The 16144-nt window shown below is 37.6% G+C and overlaps 1 protein-coding gene and 1 long non-coding RNA gene across 4 annotated transcripts in view; one reads left to right on the top strand and one right to left on the bottom strand.

Moving 5' to 3' along the window:
• The window catches only part of LOC145246074 (cilia- and flagella-associated protein 99-like), a 697934-nt gene that overhangs the window by 613533 nt on the left and 68257 nt on the right, over positions 1 to 16144 (bottom strand). The window lies entirely within an intron of this gene.
• LOC145246075 (uncharacterized) overlaps positions 2772 to 16144 on the top strand; it is a 124737-nt gene continuing 111364 nt past the window's right edge. Inside the window, exons 1-2 of the long non-coding RNA XR_013863071.1 lie at positions 2772 to 2974; positions 6353 to 6398. This is a non-coding gene — a long non-coding RNA (uncharacterized LOC145246075). The remainder of the gene's footprint in view (positions 2975 to 6352; positions 6399 to 16144) is intronic.

Here is a 16144-nt window from a genome sequence, read left to right on the forward strand (position 1 = left end):
TTGATTTTAGGGGTCAAGGATAAAAAATCCCCAGCGTAAATCATAAATCAATGACGTCACATCAAAGCTATAATTATCTTGGAAAGATCATGTTTTCAAAAAACAAAGCTTCTTTCTTAGAACTGCACGCCTGTGGAACTCTGTTCCGTCTGCCTGCTTCCCACCTGACTACAACTTGGATGTCTTCAAGTCCAACGTTAACAAATTCCTAATGAACCGACCCCTTAAGTAAACACTTCATCAAATCTCCACACTAACGTAATGTACTTGCAATAACCCTTATCCCTGAGTGGCTTCCGGGCCTTGATAAGTGGTGACCACTGTGTAAAAAAAAAAAAAAAAAAAAAAAAATCCAAATAGCTCAGTACACAGAACATTAGATTTCGGTTTCAATTTCTAGTGTAGTATCCGTTCTCCGCAACATCAACACCATTTGACACCGGAAGTTTTTATGTAATTGTTTTACTCAACACTTAAATTCTCTAATTACATGTTCATCATTACAAGAGTGATCTAATCTCTGTTGATTTTTGGGGTGTTTCCTTTGAATTTTAGTGACTCTTTTCTAGTCCAACAAACTAAACATTCGCCAGGCCATTGTATTGGTTGATGGACCAATTACTCAGCTTGGTTTGGTTTGGTTTGGTTTATGGTATATCAGCCCTTTTCGGGTTATTTAATGTCGAATCCAGTTATTTTGGAAATAGTGTTCATGCTGCATCCAGTTATTCCGTAGAAGGTTTTTATTCTTCAAGCTCTTTATATCTTCAATCACTAGTTTGTAGTGTTTGGTTTTGTTGTTTTATAGTGGATTTTATCGTTTGTTTCCTGCCCTGCAGAACATGAATGAGTTTTGCAATAGGAGAGCGAAAAGAATTACAGTATCAATATTAATTTATTTATTGCGGACAATTATTCTCATCTTTATTAATTGTTGTTTCATGGCGTTTCAGCCAACTATTCCTCTGGCCTTCGTCAGATGGTAACCGCGGCGGATAGGAACTTCGAATCTCCTAACTGCATTCTCAGCAATCACTGCCATCCGTAGTTGTTGTCGTCTCACCACGTTTTGGCCAAGTAAGCCTCTGACTGGCTTTGGGTAGGATTGAAACCGCTATCTTCAGACAATTCTCACCTGGAACTGTAGAGATTCAACGTCTCTATCAATTGTGCCACGAAGTTCCTATCCGTCGCGGTTACCATCTGACGAAGGCCAGAGGAATAGTTGGCTGAAACGTCGTGAAGCAACAACTAATAAAGATGAGAATAATTGTCCGCAATAAATAAATTAATATAAATAATACTCATGAATTCCAATTAAAATAATATATGCAGTATTAATGTTTGATAAGGAAACCTGTCATGAAGTGAGGAAGATAGAAAGAGAAAGGGAAAATGGGAAGGAGGAAAAGGGGGAAAAGGTGTGTTCTTTTTTTGTTTTGTTTTTTTGTTTTTTTTACATAGGCTTATCAAGGCCCAGAGGCCACTCGAGGATAAGGGTTAAAGAGCGTACAGTAGAAATTGGACGATAGAGTAATCGCTAGTAATGGAAATTCAGTAAATTTGTTAACAAGTGGAACGGCTCATCAAGAACTTGTTTACATTAGACTTGAAGACAACCATATTGTAGTCAGCTGGAAAGCAGGAAAACGGAAGACAATTCCATAGGCGTGCAGTTCTAAGAAAGAAGCTTTGTTCATGGAATCTAGGTTTAGGTTTAGGCACAGATAATGAGTGGGGGAATTATTGATAGTGTTTTCAGCTAGACGAGTGTTTCTTGTGAAAGTTTCGCGAGGGGGGAACCATAGACTGAAGCTCAGTCGAACACTTTCCATGAAAATAACGATAAAGCAAAGACAAACTCGCTACATCTCTTCTATAAGAAAGAGGTTGCAGGGAAGAAAAAAAAGACATCTCCTATGAGGCTGCAAAATCTATTTGGAACTCTATCACGGCAGAGTAAGTCCTTTCTAGCAGCTCCTGCCCCAGATGTGGCAACAGTATTCCATCCTTGGACAAACTTGGCGCTTATATAGATAGAGAATCGCATCAGCAGTGTGATATCTACTGGATTGTTAGAAGGATCCCACCATTTTTCCAACGGCTTTGGCAACAGATTTGATGTACGTGTTCCATTTCAGATCAGGAGTAAAGGTAACAGGAAGTAGAAAAAAAACAGGCATCAAAGTTTTTTTTTTTTTTTTTTACAAAGGAGTTACCACTTATCAAGGCCCAGAAGCCACTCGAGGATAAGGGTTAATAAGTGTACAATGGTCAATGGGACAATGACGTAGTAAGTGTTAGTAGTGGAAATTTAGTAAATTGGATTACTTAAGCAATTATCTCCCTTGAAAATTGGGTTACTTAAGCAATTATCTCCCTTGAAAATCGGGTTACTTATGTAATTATCTCCCTTGAAAAATTGGGTTACTTAAGCAATTATCTCCCTTGAAAAATTGGGTTACTTAAGCAATTATCTCTCTTGAAAAATTGGGTTATTTAAGCAATTATCTCCCTTGAAAAATTGGGTTACTTATGTAATTATCTCCTTTGAAAAATTGGGTTACTTATGTAATTATCTCCCTTGAAAAAAATTCAAAAGACGGACAGACAAACAAAGTGCTACTTATAATATGATAAGTGGATTCATTTTATTTTAAATTTATTTATTTAAAATCTCAGAAAAAAACAAAACAAATATAACGTTACTTTAAAAATGAACTGTTTTGTTCGTCAGCAGAAATGAAATGCCATTGCCAGACAGACACCTTTATTGCGAAACACATTTTGTTTATGAAAGAAAACAAAGCGTAAAAGGGGAAAAAGAAAACGAATAAAAAAGATAAATAAAACACACACACAAAAGTAGCAAAACTATAATAACTGCCTGTCAGCAGCAACAACTCTTCATTTTGCATTGCATGAGCTTTAATTGGATATGGTGTTGCCAGCTGTCATCTACCGGATCATATGGGTCTGTAAGTGGCATTCAAAATAATCATCTTTTTAAATAATTGTAAATAGAACCGGGTCGACTAAGATATCGCCAAATCCCGACCAGTTAGAGGAGACAGAAATCCTTCTAGGGCAACACGAACAAAACAAAATGAAATTAAACAGGAAGTTTCTAGGGCATATTAACTTCAAAAGCAGTTTCCCAGTCACATATATAAAAGGGTGTTCCAAAGGTAATGGCTCCTATTTTTTTTTATTTTAGCCCGATTGGATCAGAGACGATTGCAAATCGCATTGTTATGATGACTGAACTTATGCATTCATGACCTGAAAGTTTCATCTCTCTGTTGAAGATATTGACGGTGAGAGACGCGAAGAAAGCAAGCACTGTCATGGACGTGCATCAGAAGCAGAGATGCATCACTGAATCCCTTCATGCCGAAAAAAATGAACCGATCAACGTTCACCGGCGTTTATTGAACGTTTACGAGGTCAATGTAGTTGATGTCAGCACAGTTAGGTGATGGGATCGTCGATTTTAGAGTGGCGAGAGAGAGATATGAGTGCCAAAGTATGCTCCAGACGCCCATGCACAGTCACCGTCCCATTGCTGGTAGAAGTGCACTGAGAATGGTGTAGGCTATGTAGAAAAATAAATTCTGGACCACAAAAGGTTAGTCGTTTTAATGGCACCACCCCTGTCTTCATAGTTGTTCAACTTCTTTTTCCTTCATATTATTTGGATTCATCGGACTACTGTTCTCATCTTCACAACGTCTAAGTCGATGTAACCTCCGACCTTCTTCAGGTGTATTTTGTCAAACTCGGGAATGTTTCTGCCGAACTCAGGAACTCAGGAAAACACTCAACTAGCTACAACCATTATCAACAATTTCCTCCTGTCTGTACCTAAAATATAAACGCAGATTCCATGAACAAAGTTTCTTTCCTAGAACAAAGAACAGATTCCATTAACAAAGTTTCTTTCCCAGAACTGCTCGCCTGTGGAACACTGTTCCGCTGGCCCCTTTCCCGGTCGATCACAATATCGTAGCCTTCAAGTCCAATGTAAACAAGTTCTTGTTGAGCTGCCCCCTTAAATAATCCAAATTCTCATCAATCTAAACCATTAGCGATCACTACACTATCACCTTAGATTCATTAACCCTTATCTTCGAGTGGCCTTCAGGCCTTGATAAATGATGACTCCCTTGTGAAAAAAAGAAGAAGAAAAATAAAGCATCAATAAAGACATCTGATCGAAGATGCTAATTCCAAAATCTGTGGTTAGTTCTGTTCGTAACTCAACAGTTTAGGTGCGATGCATCGCCACGCAAATAGACATAAAACGACGTTGTTTATAATAGATATAAACCTAGATAAAAACCCAATGTCACTGTGACCTTATAAAAGCCATTGTCGTCTTTCCTTTCTCTTCGTCCTTTTTGTAATAGTAATCGGTTTTGAAATACAGTCAAAAGAAACCGTGTGTGATTATATGAACTTAAATACTGGAAGATGCCAACACTCGAAAGTGTGAATTAATGTGACTGGATGCTGTAAACTTATCCTCCCAGCATTAATAAAACTATTATATGTTGTGGCTAAAAAAAGAGGCACGCACGCATCGCACCACAAAAAAAGCGTTTAAAAGGGAAAACAGGTTTGTTTGATATCTATGGAAGGTTCACCGCTATCGTTGCGTAATTAAGTTAAACTGTAAGTGACGTAATTGTAATTGTAACGTATGCATAAGCTCTAGCGACCGATATTTGGGTTTTACTCACGACCTTCGTAAAGCAGGCCTGTCCGAGAACCTTGTTTATTTTCTGACGTCAGAGCTGTTGGTAACAAGTCTCGCCTAAGCAGATAAGCAAGACGCTTCCAAAAGAACGATTACAGACTACATGTAGACGTATGAAGGATGTAATTTCTCTCTTGAATTATTTAATCTTTTTATCTAGTAATTGTTTGGTATTATAAAAAAAAAAAAAGAACGAAAAAAGGGTACTGCTGGTTTTGTTGATATCAAGGCTAGTATTAAAAACAGTTCAGTTTCATCCTCTCCCTTATTTTCCTCTATTTAAATATATTTAAAAATGCATTAATTTATTATATTGCGGACTATTATCCTCATCTTTTTTAGTTGTTGTTTTACAACGTTTCGGCAAACTACTCCTCCGGCCTTCGTCAGGTGGTAAAACAACTAAAATAAATGAGGATAATAGCCCACAATAAATAAATGAATAAATTATACAAATTACTCAACTCAATAATGAATTCCAATTAATTAAATAATATACATTTTAAAAAGTTTTCTAATGCTTTAAAAAAAAAAAAAGAAAGCTCCCATTCATTATCGACAGTCTGTTTGACAGATCTTGCATGGTAACTACGTGCGTGACGTAATTTTTTTCAGTGAACAGGCATGCTTTACTGTGGTCGTGATCTATCACCATCGCCCCCCCCCCACTCCACCCCGCCCTAATTTATTTACTCCCACATTTTCCAATTCCTCTTTTTTTTTCTTCTTTCTCGTGTATTTTAGTGTTTTATTTCATTTTCAAAGGCCGACTCGAAATATTCTGAAAGACAATACGGAATTACGCAGCTGCAACCCTTCCCTTCATTAGCTGCTGACTGTAAACGCATTTTTATGCAGCTAAAAATGGTACCGCATGGATGAGAAATGGAATAAGTGATCCCTTGTCGCAATCTTTGTAATTCGATTTTACTTAATATATATATATATATATATTGTATTTTGTGTACAGAAAGTTGTTAGATGAGATAAGTCATTGGTACCGTCGGTTTCAAGCCCGATAATTAGGACCGTTTTAGATATCCATATCAAGCTATCTTCAGCCAATACTGATGATAATAAATGATTATTGGCTGAAGAGAGCTTGATATGGATATCTAAAACGGTCCTAATTTTCGGGCTTGAAACCGACGGTACCAATGACTTATCTCATCTGACAACTTTCTGTACACAAAATATAAATACGCTCTTATTTTTCGGATTTTCCTTTTATTGAGCATTCTGCTTCTTTTTCCAAAAAACCTTATCATATATATATTCTGCTTCTTTTTCCAAAAAACCTTATCATATATATATATATATATATATATATATATATATATATATATATATATATATATATATATATATATATATAGATATATACACACATGGTGTCCATAAAGTTCGTGTGCACTTTAAAAAAATTATAATTATTTTATTTATGTTTGCGATAAAAATAATCTGTGAAAAATGTTATAAGTTTCACGTATCTAGTTTTAAGTATAGTTATTGAATAATTTTTCACCACAAAATTCGTAACAATTTTTAGATAAGTAAAAAATAAGTAAAAAAATATTTTGTTTTGTTTTTCAGAATCAATTTGATTGGCAAAAAGACGCCGGACGATTATGGCAAACACGTTAAGTATTTTTTAAACTCATCCTAACAAATGTTTTTCATGTTACCTTGTTTAAACTTGTTTTTCTTGTTTTATTTATGTATTTGTCTTATTTTCCTGTCTTATTCGTCACCCCCCATGCTACAATGTAAACAAACGATAAAAAAAAAAATGCCGGGAATTATTTTTCTCTATTAGAGTAAATAAACTTAGGACTTTATTTAAGTAATATACTTAATATATACTATTACTGGAAGCTTGCCTATATTGAAAATGCTTGCTTCCTGGCTAGCCAATCAAACCATCTAATATAGTTAGTCTTATTTTCAATTATATTCAAAATATAATACAGTGCCATTAGCCAAGAAAAAGTTACATATGAAAACGAGCCTCCTAAATTAAAACCTTGAATAATTATCTAAACTCGAATGTAAATTAATATTAAGCCGACTTTACAAAATGATAAAAGTTAATTATTGGATTTTAATTAATTATAAGGTGAAGCTCCAATGATTCAAACTCGATAGATAACGACAAACTTCCACCCATTAATATGGGAGGGGAGATTATCATCAAAAGTGTCCTGAATTGAAAACTTAGCACCGGACTTACTACTTAGATATAAATAAGCCACTTGTACCCATTCCCCTCCTCCCCCCCTTTTTTTTAAATGGAGAGTAGATAATACAGTGGATGTGTTATCGGCAGCTCCAGTAACTCTCACTTCTCCTTTTTTGTCCCTCAGTCCTCATTCAATGAGTGGTTTTTCTGACAAAGGGTGAAGAAAAAGCTGCTTAAAGGTCGGTAGTACTTTGTGAACAGTAGTCTGAGATGTCGGAAATTTTCTGTCTCTATGTCTGTCCTTGTGGCCATGTCACTAGTAAGGGTGCTGGAGGTAAACGTTTTGTCTGGGCTGACGTTATCCGCCTGATAGTCAGGGACCCGAACCTTGGATTAACTACTAAGGAGGCTGTCCTATCAGCAGGCGCAAAGTACTGGGACTGCTGTATTGCCATTTGGTGAGTGGATCTGGACCATGCAGTAGTCTGGTGGGGCCTCTCGATGTCATACTAGTGGGTAATTGTTAAACTTTACCTTTTCGTGTGCTACTTTCCTGTCTTTTTCTCTCTTACTTTCCCTCTCTGTACTGCTCTAACTAAGTATGCCGACCTGTTCCACAAATCCCAAAACCTCAACATGAAATATCTCCAGAATAAAAACTCAAATAAACCTAGAACCCCATCTTCCAATATAAACCCCTACTACTAGGTCTCCTTCTCTAACATCAGGGGTCTACGTTCCAACCTTCCAGAGGTTGAAACCCAATTACAGGAGACGAAACCGGACATATTATTTCTAAGCGAACCTGGAATAGGGCCGACCACCTCCCTAGATGAGTTCATAATCAACGGATACTCTAACTTAACAGCTAAATCTGACCCCCAAGATCGCCATGGGCATGGAATATGTGCCTACATTAAAGAAGGCTTCCCGTGTGGCAGGGATATCTCGAGAGAAGATCCTAATTTACCCTATATGTGCTTCAGGGTTGCACTTGCTTACACCACTGCATTTATATTTGCCCTCTATCGCCCCCACAACAGTGGAGTTACTATCTTTAAGAGCATATCTGAGAAAATAGACCACATCCTGTCTGCACATCCCTCACCTAACATCCACATCTGTGGTGACTTCAACGTCCATAACGTGAAATGGCTGACCCATTCAAATAAGACAGACGATGAGGGGTGGTTTTGTCATGATTTTGCCATTGCTTATGACCGTACTCAGATTGTTCGCGAACCCACCCGTGTGCCCGATACACCCGGTCAATATGCAAGCCTCCTAGACCTTTTTCTCTCAACTTCCCCTGAGCTATGTTCATGTTCCGTTCTTTCTTCTCTAGGATCCTCCGACCACTCTGTCGTATCAGTTAAGATAAAAACGAAATGTAATAAGTCCCCAGACGTACCCTTCCACCGTACTGTATACCGATACTCTATGGCTGACTGAGATAGCTTCCGTACATTCATATCTGATTTACCTCTGCACTCCATGTTTAAAAAGGAAGTGTCCTCTATAGTATCAGATCTGACCAAATGGCTAATTGTAGGTATAGACCAATTCATACCATCCAAAAAATTCCAACAAAAACCTAACAGCCAGCCATGGTTCTCCCCAGAATGTGCTGCTGCTATCGCGCACAGGAATCACTTTTTCCATAGCTACCAACATAATAGATGCACTGAGACTAAAGCTGCTTTCAGGACTGCCAGCAACCACTGTAAAAGAGTAATAAAAAATGCCAGAGAACTATATGCCCAGTCTGTTAAATCCAAGGTAGCTGATCAGCAGCTTGGTTCCCACCAGTTTTGGCAAATAACAAATAGGATCCTGAACAGAAGTGTGCGTTCTATCCCAACCATTATCAATTGACCAGAGGTCATCTCGTCAGCGTCAGACAAGGCCAAAGTATTTGCAAAGAACTTTGCAGCTAATTCTACCCTATGCGACCAAGGCCATAAACTCCCCATATTTCCTCCTATAACACAGAACAAGCTAGGTAACATACAAATATCCGTGCATGAGGTCGCCAAGCTAATCAAGAACCTTGATTCCAGTAAAGCAACTGGCCCTGACGACATCCCAATTATAGTGTTAAAAAAGCTTCAACCAGAACTTGCTCCCATACTTACGAAACTGTTTAAGCATTGCCTTAAGGAGAAGTGCTTTCCGACTCCCTGGAAGACCTCATCAGTTTGCCCTGTATTTAAGAATTCAGGTGATAAGTCATCTCCCTCTCAGTACAGACCAATAAGTTTCCTGTGTGTTATGAGTAAGTTGCTGGAATCCATATTAAATAGAGAAATAGTCAACCACCTCAGCAGAAACAACCTTTTTAGTGACACACAATATGGTTTCCGTTCTGCAAGATCTACCGCAGATGTGCTGACGGTTATATCTCACAGGGTTAGTGAATCTCTTGACAAAGGCTTCCTTTCTAGGGCAATTGCTCTTGACATATCAAAGGCCTTCGACAAGGTATGGCAGAAGGGTCTACTTCACAACATTTCCAGCTACGGTATAACTGGAAATGTTTTCTCAATCATTAAATCATTTCTCTCCGATAGGCTCATAAGAGTAGTGGTCGATGGACAAAAATCGGAGGCCTGCAGTATTAATGCTGGAGTCCCTCAGGGGTCAATCCTGGGCCCAACTCTCTTCCTGATCTACATCAATGACATCCCTAAACACATACTTAAATCATTAATTGACATCTATACTGATGACACGACCATCTACGGCAACACATCAAAGGCTGTAAATGACAAAGTTCTCTCTGATTCTCTCTCCTCTGATCTCGAGTGCGTGGTTCAGTGGGGGAAGACGTGGCTGGTTACCTTTTGGTGCATCTAAAACCAAACTCCTATCCTTACATCATCAACGCTCTGATCCCCATCTGGCATAAATTGGGATGGATGGCTCTTGTCTGGGAAAGGCCCCGTGTTTTGACAAGCTTCTGGGTTTGACCTTTACTCCTGATCTGAAATGAAACACATACATCAAGTCTGTTGCCAAGGTCACTGGAAAGATGGTGGGATCCTTCTACCTTTCCAGAAGATATCTCACTGCTGATGCAATTCTCTATCTATATAAAAGCCAAGTACGTCCAAGGATGGAATACTGCTGCCATATCTGGGCAGGAGCTGCTAAAAACAGCCTATCCTCCCTTGACAGAGTACAAAATAGACTTTGTGGCTTAGTGGGGGATGCCCTTTTCTCTTCCCTGCAACCTCTCTCCCACAGAAGAGACATTGCAAGCCTATCCTTGTTTTATCGTTATTTCCATGGCAGGTTCTCGTCTGAACTCCAATCTCTGGTCCCCCCCTCCCCAATCTTTCACGAAAAACACCTGTCTAGCTGAATCCACTGTGAAAAATTTCCCCCACTCTTTATCTGTGCCTCAATCAAATCGTGGATTCCATGAACAAAGCTTCTTTCTTAGAACTGCATGCCTGTGGAACTCTGTTCCGTCTGCCTGCTTCCCACCTGACTACAACTTGGATGTCTTCAAGTCCAACATTAACAAATTCTCAATGAACCACCCCCTTAAGTAAACACTTCATCAAATCTCCACACTAACGTACTGTACTTGCAATAACCCTTATCCCTGAGTGACTTTCGGGTCTTGATAAGTGGTGACCACTGTGTAAAAAAAAAAAAAAAAAAAAAAGATCCCATGGCTTCAATTGAGGAAAAAGTAAACTGTGTCCTTTGGTTGGCTGAATTGAAATCTACTATTGCTGTACAAAGAAAGTTTAGAATTGAATACAATAAAAAAGTGCCTCATAGGAACACCATTGTTAAATGGATGAAAAAATTTAAAGAGACAGGCTCTGTCCATGATAAACCACGGTCTGGAAGGCCATGTGTCAGTGACGAAAGTGTTGCTTCCATAGAAGAATCCTTTACTGCAAGTCCAAGAAAGTCTGTAAGATGGGCATCATTGGAGCTCGGGCTGCCAAAGTCTACTCTGCATAAGATTCTGCGGGAAAAACTTCATATGAAAGCTTACACCGCATAATGTAATAACTAGAATAAATAATTTGATTTCAGGCATTACTATAAATCATTTGGCAAATGTTTTTTTTTTGTTTTTTTGGCCTTAATGAATCATGCTTTCCGGGCTGTTGGAAAACTGCTTCTGTGGTACCAGTATTCAAGAATTCTGGTGAAAGAACTGACCCATCAAATTATCGCCCCATTAGCTCCTCCCACTTTTCGCCAGAATATTTGAGACCATAATTAACCATGCTCTAGTCCGGCACCTTACAGATGCTAAACTTCTGACTGACAAGCAATATGGATTTAGACAAGCCCGTTCCACAGCTGACATCCTTACTGTAATCTCTGAACGTATATACCGTTCATTGGATAAAGCGGGGGAGGGCAGAGCGGTAGGTATAGATATATCTAAGGCTTTTGACAGGGTATGGCATGAGGGTCTCCTCAGGAAAATTAAATCATACGGTATCACTGGTAGAATACTTAACATAATTAAATCCTTCTTAGATAAGAGAAAAATCCAGGTTGTCCTCGACGGTCGTACATCTAAACAGTGTGATATAAATGTGAGAGTGCCTCAGGGGTCTATTCTTGGACCTCTATTGTTCATTATTAATGACCTCCCTGACAAAACTGCCTCTGAGATGGGTATATATGCTGATGACACCATGCTCTATAACAGGCATGACAGGAAAACAAATGAACATATATCTAAAGAAATGGCAAAAACACTAGAGGATGACCTCCAATCCGTAGTGGAATGGGGACATAAATGGATGGTCACATTCAATGCTGCCAAGACTAAACTGGTTTCCTTCAATAATTACAAGAAACCTTCTCTGCCACCAATAGCAATGGCCAGTGACTCCCTGTCTGAGAGTATATCTTTCAAACTGCTTGGCCTAACGTTCACAGGAAACATGAGTTGGAACAATTATATTGAAAACATTGCCAGGGCCGCTGCAAAAAAGGTAGTCTCTCTCTACCGTGTTAGAAAACTACTAACACCTGAAAGTATCCTGTACCTCTATAAGGCCACCATTCGCCCATGTATGGAGTATTGTTGTCACATTTGGGCTGGTGCATCTGCTGCTAGTCTCTCGCTCCTTGACAAGGTTCAAAAGAGAGTCGCCAATCTGATAGGCCCTGAACTGGCATCTAAACTTCAGCCTCTGTCCCATCGACGAAACGTTGCATCCCTGCCTGTTCTACAAGTATTTTAATGGTGAATGCTCTGACGAACTGCAGACACTTGTGCCCCCACGACGTGAGCATCCTCGACAAACCTGACAGGCTGCTAAATCCCACCCCCATGCAGTAGAGATCCCTAGATGTAAAAGATCTTTCTACTCCAGTAGTTTCTTCCCCAGAACCGCTAGACTCTGGAATTCCATTCCAGGTCCCTGCTTCCCCAACTGTACTGACATGCAGAAGTTCAAGTGTAACGTGAACCGACATCTTGCTGCCCAAATCCCAACATAGTGCCCAGTAGTTGCTGCCCCTGATAGTAGCCCCCTACACCAAAGTGGCAATGTGCCTTGTTTTGGGTGAAAATGTAATATAAAAAAAAAAAAGTTTTTTTTAAATGTTTTTCGTGAACTGCAAAATCGTATTACCCTTTGTATTGCTAATGATGGAGGGCATGTGGAAAGTTAAATAAAATTTCAATAAAATCTTAAAAAATATAGATTTACTTCTTTCAAATCCATTATTTCTATTGCAAATACAAATAAAGTTCTAAATTTTTTGAAGTGCACACGGACGTTATGGGCACCCTGTATATATATATATATATATATATATATATATATATATATATATATATATATATATATATATATGTTTTGGGTAAACCATATAAGGTCGGGATTTTAGGATGATATTCTATATAGGTAGTCCATATTTTATCATTATTTATTAATTTCTTGTAAGACAAATTTAACAAATCTTACAAGAAATTAATAAATAATGATAAAATATGGACTACCTATATATATATATATATATATATACTAGCATTTCAGCCCGGCGTTGCCCCGGGTGTTTGGAGGTGTATGTTGAGAAAAAGAAAAAGAAAAAGCGGTCAATTTTTTTAAACTTTGACCCCTATTATGTCCCCTTAACATTTATTGTTTTGGACTCAAATCAAGTTATTAAGTAAGATCCATGTCCAAGGAACCTATATCTAAAATTTCAAGTGTTTAGACCCACAATTGGCGGAGGAGTTTGGTAGAGTTCTTAAAGGTCAAATCGTTGAAATTTGACCCCTTAACAGCCAAATTTCTGGCTGACACCCGTCACATAAATTTTCCCAAATCTCAGTACCCGGTATTTCAAATTTCGAGTCTATAGACTAAAAATTGACAGAGTTATTGCGTAGGGAAATGTACACAGACAGACAGACACAGACACACAGACAGACAGACAGACACGTTCACTTTTATATATATATATATATATATATATATATATATATATGGAGAGGGGTAGGGCCCCGAAACCTGCATATACGTAGATTACTGTTTTAAAATATATATATATATATATATATATATATATATATATATATATATAGAGAGAGAGAGAGAGAGAGAGAGAGAGAGAGAGAGAAAATTTATATTTTTTATATTTAAATTTCATTCAGAAAAAATATAATTTTTCTAAATAAAAATTTATTATTTGAACAAAAAATACAATTCTAAGTAATTTCCTTAACCCATGGATTTTCGATGTAGGCTCATCTCCTCAGAAGAAAAGTCATTAGCAAAATATTAAATCTGGTTCAAAATAATTTTGCTATTCAGCACATACATAGAAAATATATTAAAGATTAAATCTTTTTAAAGGACAAAGATAAAGAAAAAAAGGGTTGAAATAAAGAAACGATATGAGATTTTTCAGATTTATTTTTCTCTATCTAGTATATTGAGCTATTCCTTTTTTGGCTTGAATTGTCTTATATAAAAGTATTACGTCCGAAAAATATTTCGTAAGACTTGATACCACAGGACTCAATAATCTGAGACCCTACTCAGTCAAATTGTCTGTGTATGTACATTAGCCTACCAAACTACTCTGTCAATTTTCAGTCTACAGACTTGAGATTTGACATAAGGCATATTGAAATTTGGAAAAATCTCTCTAATCGGTTTTTGGTCAGAAATTTGGCTGTCAAGGGGTCAAAGTTCAACGATTTGACCTTTGCAACCTCTACCAACCTCCTCCGCCAATTTTGGGTCTAAACACTTGAAATTTTAGATGTAGGTTACTTGGACATGGATCAAACTTTTTAATTTGATTTGAGCCCAAAGCATTTTTTTTTTAATTTGACCTCTGCGGTCTCTACTAAATTACTCAGCCAATTTTTTGTCTAAACATTTGAAATTTTACATAAAGAGCATTCAGACATAGGGCAAGCTTTTTAATCGGTTTTTGGCCGAAATTTTGGCTGTCAAAGGGTTAAAGTTCAAAAGATTTTACCTTTGCGGTCTCTAGCAAACTATTCAGCCAATTTTGGGGGTAAACATTTGGACTTTTACATAAACGGTATTCAGACATGCAGCAAGCCTTTTAATCCGTTTTGGGGCGAAAATATGGCTGCCAAGTGGTCAAAGATGAAAAAGTTGACCTTTGCAGACTTTACCAAACTCCTCCGCCAATTTTGGGTCTAAACACTTGAAATTTTAGATGTAGGTTACCAGGATATGAGTCAAGCCTTTAATATATATATATATACATATGCACATGTTATGAACAGCACATAGGGCCCGAGCACAGCCGGGCTGAATTGCTAGCATATATATATATATATATATATATATATATATATATATATATATATATATATATATATATATATATATATAAACTCAATTGTTCCATCCTCCTCCCACTTCTTGATGCTGTAATCTACACTGACCTTCTTTTGTATACCTTCGGTTCTTGCTTTTCCCTTCCTTTTCTTTTTTCTTCTTTCTTTCTTTCCTCTTCTCTTGCCGTATATTGCTTTTTTCCTTTCTATGTCTTGAGTCTAAAATGTCTCTTAACCCCCATTTCTTACTTTTGAATTTAGCGTTTTTATACCATTTTTTTTATATCTCATCTAGAAGAAGAAGAAGAAGAAGAAGAAGAAGAAGAAGAAGAAAAAGAAGAAATGCGTAAAACAGATTAATGTCTGAATATGTGCCGACATTGTTTCCATGGAATATTTTATCTCGTTAAAAAGAAAAACGAGTTCTTGGTGTTGTTTTATTCTTCAAGTTCTTTATATCTTCAAATATTTATTCATGATGTTTGGTTTGGTTTAGTCGAATCTGATCATCGTGGTAAAAGTATTTGGAGCTTTTTTGTTATCAAAGTGAAATGGTATTGTAACGACCACAGAAATAAAACAGGATCTCTTTTATGATATAAAATACGAAAAGATATTTTCGTATCCAAACTAAAAACTCCTAGCTTCATTTCTCGCCCCCTCTCTCTCTTTCTCTCTCTTTCTCTTTCTCTCTCTCTCTCTCTCTCTCTCTCTCTCAGCAAGATGTGAACAGACGAACGTGTATGACTCTGTCCCACAAAAACACGTATTTCTTTTGCAGACAAATGTTTACAATGAAATAAGCTATAAAAAGCCAACTTCGTTACGTTAATTTTTCCTACTTTCTTGAAATAGTAGCCGTAAACGTAACAGTATCTACTCAATTAACGTGTCACACTAATGCTCGATCTGAGAGTCATCAACCTGATAGGTTCTGAACTGTCATCTAAGCTTAGCTTCAGCCTCTGTCCCATCGACGAAATGTTGCATCCCTCTGCCTGTTCTACAAGTATTTTAATGGTGAATGTTCTGACGAACTGCAAGCACTTGTACCCCCTCTACATAAATACCCCCGACAAACCCGACAAGCAGCTAAATCCCTCCCTTTCACAGTAGAGATCCCTAGATGTAAGAGAGCCTTCTACTCCAGTAGTTTCTTCCCCAGAACCGCTAGACTTTGGAATTCCCGTCCGGGTCCCTGCGTCTCCAACTGTATTGACAAGCAGAAGTTCAAGTGTGACGTGAACCCACATCTTGCTGCCCAACTCCCTACATAGTACTCCTGTAGCTTATGTCCCTGATAGTAACCCCCTATATCAAAGTGGCAATGTGCCGTGTTTGGGGGTAAAAATGTAATTAAAAAAAAATTAAAAAAAAAAAAAATGAACAT

The sequence above is a fragment of the Euprymna scolopes genome, chromosome 23 (assembly GCF_053919585.1).
Source record: "Euprymna scolopes isolate OS-2025 chromosome 23, ASM5391958v1, whole genome shotgun sequence".
In the NCBI taxonomy this organism is placed as follows: domain Eukaryota; kingdom Metazoa; phylum Mollusca; class Cephalopoda; order Sepiida; family Sepiolidae; genus Euprymna; species Euprymna scolopes.